Source organism: Eublepharis macularius, chromosome 13 (genome assembly GCF_028583425.1).
Source record: "Eublepharis macularius isolate TG4126 chromosome 13, MPM_Emac_v1.0, whole genome shotgun sequence".
In the NCBI taxonomy this organism is placed as follows: domain Eukaryota; kingdom Metazoa; phylum Chordata; class Lepidosauria; order Squamata; family Eublepharidae; genus Eublepharis; species Eublepharis macularius.
Window position 1 is genome coordinate 72,737,364 of NC_072802.1, and position 10,148 is coordinate 72,747,511.

The following is a 10,148-nucleotide window of genomic DNA, read 5'->3' on the forward strand; positions in this document are numbered from 1 at the left end:
AGGAGCGGAGTCCAGGGGCACCTTAGAGACCGACAAGAGCATTTGAGAGTCAGAACTCCCTTCTTTAGACACGCCACTAGGGAAGGTATTGAGTCCCACCTTGCCCCCCCCCCACTTGTGTGGCAGTGCCAGGTATTCTGGGGCCGAGCACTGCATGCGCACAGGTGCAAAAAAGGTGCACTGATTGATAGGGAGGCCAATCCGTGGGGAGTTTTTCCCATGCAAGCCTCATAAGAACAAAAAAGGGAGCTGAGCTGAGCAAGGGCAACAGAGAGCATCTCCCACCTCCCACCGCCTCTCCAAAACTGGTGCGTGTGCATGCGCACACACATTCGCTCACCTGCCCTGCTGGGAGGTTGCTCTACCATTTCTTGCCCTTGGCCTAGCAGGGAGCCGTTCTGGCAACCAGCCCCTGTACTTCCAGGCCACCCCACCCTAAACCCTTTTTTCTCTGACACAAAAGCAGGAGTGGGGGGGGGGGACACAGAATGCTCTGAACGCTTGGCTGAGTCAGGGCACCCCCCCCCCAGTCCCGAGGGGCTCCTCCTTTGTACCCTGCGCCCTGGGGAACAGGTGGGGCCCTCCACAAAATATCCCTGGTAGCGGGCCTTTGCCCAGTTCCAAGGAGGGGGAACTTCTCACTTAGAAAACCTGTGCAAATTTGAACAGAATTGTTGTGCAGAATCAAGAAACTGGGGGGCTGGGGTGGGGGGAGGAGGACATGGCAAAAGAACAAAGGAGGAGAGGGAAGGGGAGCCAGGCCAGGACCGGAGTCTCTGTGGAAGGGAAGGGAGCATCAAGGCACAGCTGCCGAAGAGGAAAGAGGCACCACCCATTGATCTCCAGGGGCATGTTTGGCAAGCAGGCAACTTGTCAGGCCTCGGGGGGGCGGGGGCTGCCTCTCGGTGATCAGAGAGAGGAGTTTGGGCAAGCAAATCTAATCGGGTCTACTCAGAAGTAAGTCCCATTTTATTCAGTGGAGCTTACTCCTGGGAAAGTGTTAGGGCTGCAGCCTTATTCCTCTTAGGCCAGAAGTGACTAACAGAGGTGTGTGCAGACAGGCCTAGTTTTTTTTAAAAAACGTTGTTGGGCTAGGAATTTTGGTGGCCTTCTTTACAAAGCTGCTCCTTATTCGGCTTAGAGGGAAGGTTCAGCGTCAGAATGCAGATTAGTTGCCCCTCCAAAAAAACCCGCACAAGCCCAGCAAGAGGATGGGTTCTAGCAGATAAAGCAGGGGCACGAAATCACATCAGCGAACGCAATCAGGGAACTGGAGCGAGAAGCGGGGGAGCCCCCCCCCCCGAGTTGCGACCTCTCCAGTGCTAGAAAATGGTGCATTTAGTTTTTCCAAGAGCATGAAAGTGTTAACATCTCAACATACCTAAAACACCTCAGTGCACCTTCCCTCTCCGGCTCTGACTGAAACGTCCGGCAAGAGTCTTCACAGGACACGTAATTCACTTCTCAAACTTGGTGCCTCAAGACACGTCAATGGCCAGCAGCTCACGTGGCTTAAAAAGCCAGAATTGACCAAACTTGTGGAGGACGAGAGGCCTGTCTATGGTGATTAACTGAGACGGCTACATGGAACAGCCCTGATTCACTCCACCGGGGACCCCCAGAAGCCAGGAAAACATTAAGGGGAAAGGCTCACGGCACAGAATTCTCTGGTGGGACATTTTGGGAAGCAGACCAGCCCAGCTCTTCTGGAAGAAATTCCTGCCACGGTGAAGAGTCTCTTGTGGGCAGGACTCCAAAGCAGACAAGCAGGGCAGATGTTGAGGGTTCGGAGAGGCCCGGGGCAAGGGCCGCGAAGGTACAGAAAGTGGGCCAGCGACCCAGTTTGCCAGGAAAGCCCCACCCCACAAGACGAGCACCAGGGCCCCATCTCTGGAAGTCCTTATTTGTGGAAAGTGTGATTTAATTGCCCCACCCATTGCATTTCAAGCCCTCCACCCCCAAAAAGAATGGGCAGCGGGGTGTTTCTTTCTGGCTAAACCGCCAGAAGGCATGAAGCAGCTCGTGCCGGGGCAGGAGTGGTCCCCTGTATGGGCACAAGGCTTCTTTCCGAGCAGGTTCTGATAAGTGGGGCCTCCCAGCATGGGCGCGCCAGCCTCCCCGCGCAGAGAGCCCACAAGCCCAGAACATTATTAACAACGCCAACCCCACAATTCAGGGAGCTGCGCTGGACAGGGGCCAGGCTGGAAATACACAGAGATTGCCTCGCTGGCCGTCTCTGATGCTGGGACCTGACCACGACGCTGCACTGGCCTGTGTCTGATGTGGTCCCGCAGCTCCCAGTGCCAGAGGCCTCCACCCAGCTGAGGAGCCCAGATAGCGGGAGGCAGCTCCAAGCCGGTCATTTCTGTCTTCGGGTGTTTTCTTGCTTGCTTTCTATAGCAACATGGAGTGTGTGGGGCGGGTGTTGGTGGTGGGAGGCTACCCTGGAAATTGCAGATTGGGCCACCGCTGTTACTCTGTGTTCGTTCTGCCCATTACCACTGGGAATGGCAGCTGGGGTAAATTCACCCATGGTGGAACACACGTTGCTGAGCAGACAGAAAACAAGACCTGCATGGGCACACTGCTGTCTGACAGAGGCACAGCAAGGGTTGGCATCTGTGCCTTGGAAAGAGGGGCCCCCTACCTTATGGAACGGTCTGCCTCAAGAAGTCAGGAAAGCTCCCTCTCTCTTGGCTGTCCATGAACTATACCAAACCGAATTTTTCACATGGGCTTTTTAACTCGGGTAATAGAGGTATTCTGTAAGGAAGCGGTTAAGAGAAAAGGGACAAAGGGCTGTAGACAATGCTACTGGGTACTGTCCGTTGATGTGTATATGCTCCTACTAGATATTTTCTGCATTATTTAACATGTCACATCAAATCAGCAATGTTTCATCTCTGTATTCCTGTATTTGTATTTATGCTTCTTTTCCAATTTCTGCTATGCATATCCAGTTGTATTGTTTACTGAATGTCCAAGCTGTTGATTGCATGGGAAATTTGGACTATACATTGTGAACGTTGTGTCATTTGGACTATAAATAAATAAATAATAAAGGACTGCCATTTTGTGCCAAGAGTTTGGGTTTCTAGGGAGGTTGGGGGGACATGGAAACAGTGTTGAAAATTCCTTAGAAATCTTTCCATTCAAATCTTTTCTCAAAACTTCTTTTTCCTGCAAAGCATCTGGCCCTTTGATGTTTAGCCTTCATCCCAGCTAACGCCAAGGAGATGCAAACGCAGCTATGCAGCTCTCTCTTTCTCTCAAGCTGCCCTCTAGCATTGGTCCGCTGAGTACACCATTGCCTTCTCTGAGTAGCTCTCCAGGATCTCAGACACAGAAACGTCTTTCTCAAGAGCTTTTTCCTGGGCAGGGGGGCGGGGGGCCTTCTGCATGCAAAGGATGGTCTCTTCCACAGTCAATCAGAAAAGGCAAGACTGAACTAGCCGGGCCAAGGGACGGACCCAATAAGGGCAGCTTCATATATTCATGTGCACATGTTTGGCAGGAGGAAAGTCCCAGTTCAATCCCCGGCACGTCCCGGTAAAAGCACCTCTAGTGTTAGGAAAGAAATTGCTCTACAGGATACGTGGGAGGGCTGCTGCCAGACAGAAGTAGCTAGGAACAGCCCGGCTGGATCAGGCCTCCTGTCCTGTCTCACACCGTGGCCAGCCAGCTACTCTGGAGGAACCACAGGGCACAGAGGCCGAGGACCGCCTGGAGAAGAGCGAGCACAGGGCTAGAGGAAGGGGGGCTTGGCTCAGCAGAAGGCAGCTGCATGGATGTGGCTCGCCAGGATTAAATGCAGAACGAGCCGGCATCACGCTCTGCAGCCCTCGGCCACCAGATCAGACTTGACAGCGGGACAAAAGACCCTGTCCGGAGGGCTTACGCTCTTTTTCAGCGCACAAAAGGAGGATGGGAGCAAATGGACGGGGAGCGCACATTAACCAATCAAGGAACACCCCTAGAAAATGCTGACAATTTAAGCCTCTCAAGAGACCAGGCAGTGGCCCTCAAGTGCTCGACTGCTGTCCAGTTCTGACATTTCAGCTCCCACAGAGGACCACCGGCCCCTTCACGCCCCCTCCTCCTGGATCCTTTCATTCTTTGCGTTATTTACAGCCTGCCTTTCTCACTGAGGCTCCAGGCAGATTACACCGTGTAAATCACTGTAGTCAATTGAACGGGACATCTACTAAACAATATCCGGGTCCAGTAGCACCTTAAAGGCCAACTCAACTTCCAGGGTCTGAGAGCCAAGCTACAAGTGACGCCTTACACAGGTTGGACACTTGTCAGCTTCCCTCAAGTTTTGATGGGAAATGTAGGCGTCCTGGTTTTACAGCTTGGCTCTCCATTACAGCTGCAAGACCAAGATGCCTACATTTCCCATCAAAACTTGAGGGAAGCCGACTAGTGTCCGACCTGTGTAAGACGTCACTTGTAGTTTGGCTCTGAGCATCCAAGAGAGACTTGGAAGAGCTCAGGAATACAGACGGTGTCACTATCCTGTAACAACTGGGTTAAGCACGGAGCCGCGGCTATACAAAAGACCGTGCCTTTAATTTCCTTTGGAGTGTTTTCCCTTCAAAAAAGGTGGAAATTAGAGGGAAGAGAGGCAAATAACCTCTCCTGTCATTTGTTCTTAATCATATACCACATTGTAAGCACTGGCCAGTATGTCCCCACCAAGGGGAGGGGGAAGGCAGATTTGAGTGACTGGTAGGGGGTGGCAGACGGAGCTGAGCCATGGGCCCAATCCAGAGAAATTCACCTGCACAAGCTCTGCTGAGATGAACAGGAGTATGGAAAAGGGCCCTCTTTGGTCTCCATGAGGTTTGTACAGGAGGAACCCCCTCCCCGAAGGATTGTGTCTTGTGTTAATTAGCCAGAGTGGAGATGCTATTTTGGACTTTGTCATTTGGGCTGGTGCTGAGTGCCAGATGCTCGGGGGGGGGGAGGAGGAAGGACTCTCAGGTGGGACTTTGGAGTGCCCTGGGGGGTTCGCTCCTCCTCCTGGCGGTACAGTCAGTGAAGAGCTAGAAGACCCTCCCCACACTGGCACCCTGGGCTCCTTCTGCTGGGGCCACCTGGGACCTTCTCTTGCACCTGCTAAGGAAACTTAAGAGTGCTTCTGGCTCCCATAGACCCCTCAAGCTCACTGCTGTCTCCCCTGACCCGTGGCAGGTCTCCAGGGTCCGGGCACAGAAAAGTCCTTCTCAAGCAACTGGAGACGCCAGGGAACGAGCCTGAAATTGTGCTTGCAAAGAAGGGGGGCTCTCCTGCAGAGTGTGGCCCCCTCCCCTAAATCTATGAGCCTGCTGGACCCTCTGCTCCTCCATTGCAGTGTGGTCTCCTGTGCCTGGAAGCAGCTCTGCACAGCCCCAGGAAGGGAAAGCTCCTCCCCCACGTCTTTGACCCACGCCTGCCGCCAGGGTTTTAATCTGTGCGCTCTGCCACCAAACCTGTTCTGCTGATTATCACATCCCACGTCTCCAGTCCCACGTCCCACGTCCCCACCACGTGTCCACAGTTCTTGGTCAGTAGTTGCATGAACCAAGACTCAGGCTCGCTCGCTCGCGCTCGCGCTCGCGCTCTCTCTCTCTCTCCCTCTCTCTCTCTCTCTCCCTCTCCTCCCCCCCCCCTCTACATTTATAAACACCCGTTGCCAGCACGTCCCAAGCTGCAGTCCGGGAGCCAAGGTGGAGACAGAAGGTGGCTTGCCCCACGGCCACCGTGACAGAGCAAGATTCGAACTGGTGTCTTTCCTGCTCACACCTTTTGCCACGGTTCATAAGTGATGCAAGCGACCAGCACTTCCCCCAATTCTTGCCAAGCAGAATTCAACTGTCTTTCCTTACTCTTTAGTGATGCCAGTGATGGGCACAAGTGGCCAGGAGGGTGCCCCCTTGATGACAAGTCCATCCCCTTGACCACTGGTGGATGGAGTCTCCCTGCTTGCCCCAGAGGCGGGCTGGCTAGCCTTGGGGGGGGGTATACACTGAATCAAGTCAGCCGGGTCCCTCTTCTCATGCCTCCCTCCCAGCCCCTTCCTGCCATCGCCTTTTTCAAAGCAGTATGTAGAATTTCACAGGTTTGGACACTGGAGCGCCTGCACTACAGCCAGTGCCTTGAAGCCCCACCAGGATTCAACGCAGAGCTGCACTCTCTGTTCTGTTCGGCAGCCTTGGGATGTGTTGGTGTGTCTATGTGAGAGAGAGGGAGTGAAGAGAGAAAAGGTGGAAACACAGAATGGATCTGTTGATCAGCTGACCCCACCAGAGCCACATCGGCCAGACTGTTGGGGATTTTAGCAAGTAGTCTGCGTTCAGTCACAAAAGCGTCAAGTGGTTGTTCTGTTATTTAGTTAGTCGACTAGTTTGCATAGGACCGCTTAGCTGTCTTAAGTTTCCAGCCATAGAAAGGGGAGTCTTTATGCTTAATGAGGAAGATCTAGGATTCACTATTGGGCAACCAGTTTATGGTGGGCGGGGGGGGGGGGGGAATTAACTAGCAACATATAGTAAGGTTTTATTGCTCTTTGTGTAGTATCTGAGTAACAGTATGAGAGTTACAATGTAAGTGTTAGAGTCTCTCTGAGTCTCAGTTAAGTCTCACCATCAAGATGTAGACAGCTATTCTTTATTTTATCACCCAGGCGACCTTTTCACCCTGATATGTAGTATTTTCTAGAGCTAAACACGGGAGTTTGTTCTTATTATATTCTAATGTGCAATAGTCTGCTCTGCTAATTGAAAACCTACACGGACCCCTCAAGGGCTAGAACGCCTGGGGGTCCTGGCCGGCTCGCAACACAAAGGGACTGGACAAGCCCCGGAACTCCCAGACGGAGAATTCAGTCATGGGGAGTGAATCATCCCGTGGGTCCAAAAGCACCAACCCACAGAGAAGGATGTCCACAGGGTCTCTGTATGAGTTACTGTTCCATCCAATAAGCTCCCAGCAGGGATGAAAGTGGATAGTTCTACTGTGTCCCTTTGTCGGGTGTGACTGGATCAGTCACTCCCAGCACAAAGAAACAGGAGCACTGCCCGTCCTCTGAGGAGGCTGCCTGCCGCATCTTAACACGAGTCACTTATTTGACATTGTTTCTTCCGAACTGCTTCTGTAGGGTGCGAGATTTCGCCATATCTCTTTACTGGACAATACAGGAACATCTATCTCAACCAATGTGGAAAGATAAAGAGTACTGACTGTCCTCAGAAGAGGGTGTCCATTGTGTCTCTGCACCAGTCACCGTTCTGGACTACCTTCCCTCCACTCAGAACAACAACGTGCAGAAAACAAGGTGAGGGTTCTTCGAAGAGCGGTTTTAGGTGGGCAGCCATGTTGGTCTGCAGTAGAGCAGCAAGATTTGAGTCCAGCGGCCCCTTAAGAGACCAACAAGGTTTTCTGAGTGTGTCAAGGGACGTGAGCCGGTAATTCTTACTCAAGCCTCTCTCAATAAAAGGGGTGAAGGGAGCCACCAATTCTGATGCACAGAAAAAGTCTCTCTCTGCCCTCATTGGTTTGGAGGAAACCAAACTCACCAGAGCTGTGAGCCTGCTGGAGCCGCAGTCCAAGAGATTCAGCACCTTCATGGCACCCTCGCGGAATCTACTTTTCTCAAATGCTCAAAGAAGCTCTCTGTAACAACCCTGTGAAGTTGGCCAAGGTTGCCAATGTGGAGCTGAGGGAAGGTAGCACGGCCCACAAATGTTTTGTGGCCAGTTTGAGATCTGAATGGGGGACGCCCTGCGTGTAGCTTATGCTCTGCTACAATCCCCAGGCAAGCGGCAACCCCCGAAATCCAGGCTGCCATAGATGCCTCCTGCTGCGACAGTCTTTTCTGCCTTGTGAGGATATGGGAGGCGTGGGTGTCAGAATCGAACATGGCGACTTTTCACATTTTAAGACCCATAAAATATGAAAAACGGACATGTTACAAATCTTTGGCCAGAGTTTACACTCTGCAATCACACTCTCGGGACTGGCGAAATGAACCAGAATCAGTTTGGGAGGCACCAGGGCGACTTCAGACCCAAGCGCCCCCCCCCCCCCTCGGTGCGCCTGATCCCTGCCCTGGGGCGTTTGCAACCCCTGGGTTCGTGGCAAAAGAGGAAATGCTCGTGCAGCACTTGTTCACAAGCAAGAGGGTGTGTTGCACGCACACACAGCTCCTGCTTGGAGAAATTAAGTCTGCTGAGGAGAGCCGTCTGAAGGAAAGCGGTTCTGGCTGGCTAACCGAAGCAGGAGGGCTCCCAGGCAGCTGCGGGGTCAGGAGCCAGAAGGGGCTGGAGGGTCAATGGCAGAACGGGCAATTTAACCACCACCGAAGCCTCGCGCGCAGTGGCCCAACCAGAGAGAGGGCCTCCTGGCTGTGGCCCAGCCAGCCTTAATCCTTGTTCAAACCCTGAGGAATGCAATCAGTTTTTTCAAAGGGATTCCTGCTGCTGCCAGCATTCTTTGAAGCTGTTCTCTTGAAGTACAAAAGGTCACCGTCGTCCCTTGTACAGAACTAGATTTGGATCTGCGCCACCACACTCAAGTCCCAACTGTGGTTTGGGTCCAGCTCTGCCTCTCTCTCAGCCAGTTTTCCAGTCTCTGAAACAGCATCCTGCCTCACAGGGCTGTTGTTAGCAGGGCAGGAGATTAGATCTCATGGCCAGTACAGGGATTTGACAAGATGGGGAACGTCTAGTGACGCTCGAACAGCTACTCCCCGCCCCCTGCCCCAACTCTGTTTCCAAATGGTTGGTCTGTGCCTTGTATTACTGGGGTAACCCGTTCACGTCCAGATGCTTTGGGCAGCAAGGAGAACAGTCGCTATAGCCCCCACCCCCCAGCAACACCAACGGTATGATGGGCTCCAAGCTGTGCCAGTATAGATAAAAATCCACAAAAAAGGAAGAGGGGGCAGTGGATACAACAACCCGCCCCGCCTTCTTCAGACCTAAGCAACATTTCAGGTAAGCGAAGCAACTGCTGGCTCTTTGAACTCTCTCAGGGCAAGTATTCGTCTGCAATAACATCAGCCTTTTAGATGGCTCTCTTTTTTAGCCTTCACCTTGAAACTAGAATATTTGAGTAATCCAGAAAAAAATCTGGTAAAAGGTAGGCCAGATGTGTTCTGGCCCTTTCACAAGGGAGATTCCGAGTGGCTTGTCATCTGGTGAGGTGTGGTGGAGGCAAAATTCGAATCGGGGGCTTCCAGCCCTGCCGTTTGTACTTCTGGCTGCCGTGCCACACCAACAGGGATAGGGAGGGTGTAAGGACACCACCACCCCAGCTGTGGTCATCTTTTCCGCAACAATTCAGTGGCCCTGCCCACGTGTGCCTCCAGAGATTGCTTTGGCAGAGATGCTCGACTGGTCCCCAGGCCTCTTCCGGCATGCGAAATATGCCCCTTGAGATGCCACTTTCCCACCGGGAACATTCCAAATGGCTGCACTCGACCGATGAGCAGTCCCTTTATCTCCCCCAAGCCCCGCTCCTCATCTGAGACAGGGACGGTTAATGACTCTTACCTGAATATCAGAAGTGTGACGCCATTCACAGCACAGAGGGAGCAGCTCTCAGTCCTGCCTTCGGCGATCACCAGCCCTGCCTCGCTTTCCCCAGTTCCAAAAACTCATCCCCAAGCACCAGGCAGGGGCAAACCCAGGAGGCAAATGCCACCCCAGCTGGCTTCGTGTTAACCTTCCAGCCATCACAGGATAAACTTTACTCCCGGCATTACTCCGAGGAGGGGGGAAGGCATCTGGGGAGAGAGAGAGAGTCGCCACGCGCTTGCAAAGAGTCTGCATTCATTGGTCTTGGGGCAGTAAATCCCTCGCAAGGCACGAAACTCCGCCTGCAAACTGCATAACCTGTGGCATTGCAGGAAATGCGAGCCCACTACGTGTACACACCATGTGCAGTGGGGAGCACGCCCCTGGGGACGCCACCCACCACTGGAATGTCTTCCAGGAAGGAACCGGGTTTCAGCAGAAAGCTGCCGGCGACCTCCCCACGCCTGCGGCAGCCGCGCTCAAGACCTCCTGGGGGGCCCCTGCCAGTCCCACTGGCCCTTCTCTCCTCTCCCGTCCCAGAGCCCCTTTTCTGGAACTTGGGGGGGGGGGGAGCGCTAATAAAAAACA

General features: G+C 53.2%; 1 protein-coding gene across 1 annotated transcript in view; it reads right to left on the reverse strand.

The window, feature by feature from the left end:
• Window positions 1-9,887, reverse strand: part of TRPV4 (transient receptor potential cation channel subfamily V member 4) — a 32,405-nt gene extending 22,518 nt beyond the window's left edge. The window contains exon 1 of the mRNA XM_054996849.1: window positions 9,537-9,887. The gene's annotated coding sequence lies outside the window, so the exon portion shown is untranslated. The remainder of the gene's footprint in view (window positions 1-9,536) is intronic.
• Between the last annotated feature and the right edge of the window lie 261 nt (window positions 9,888-10,148).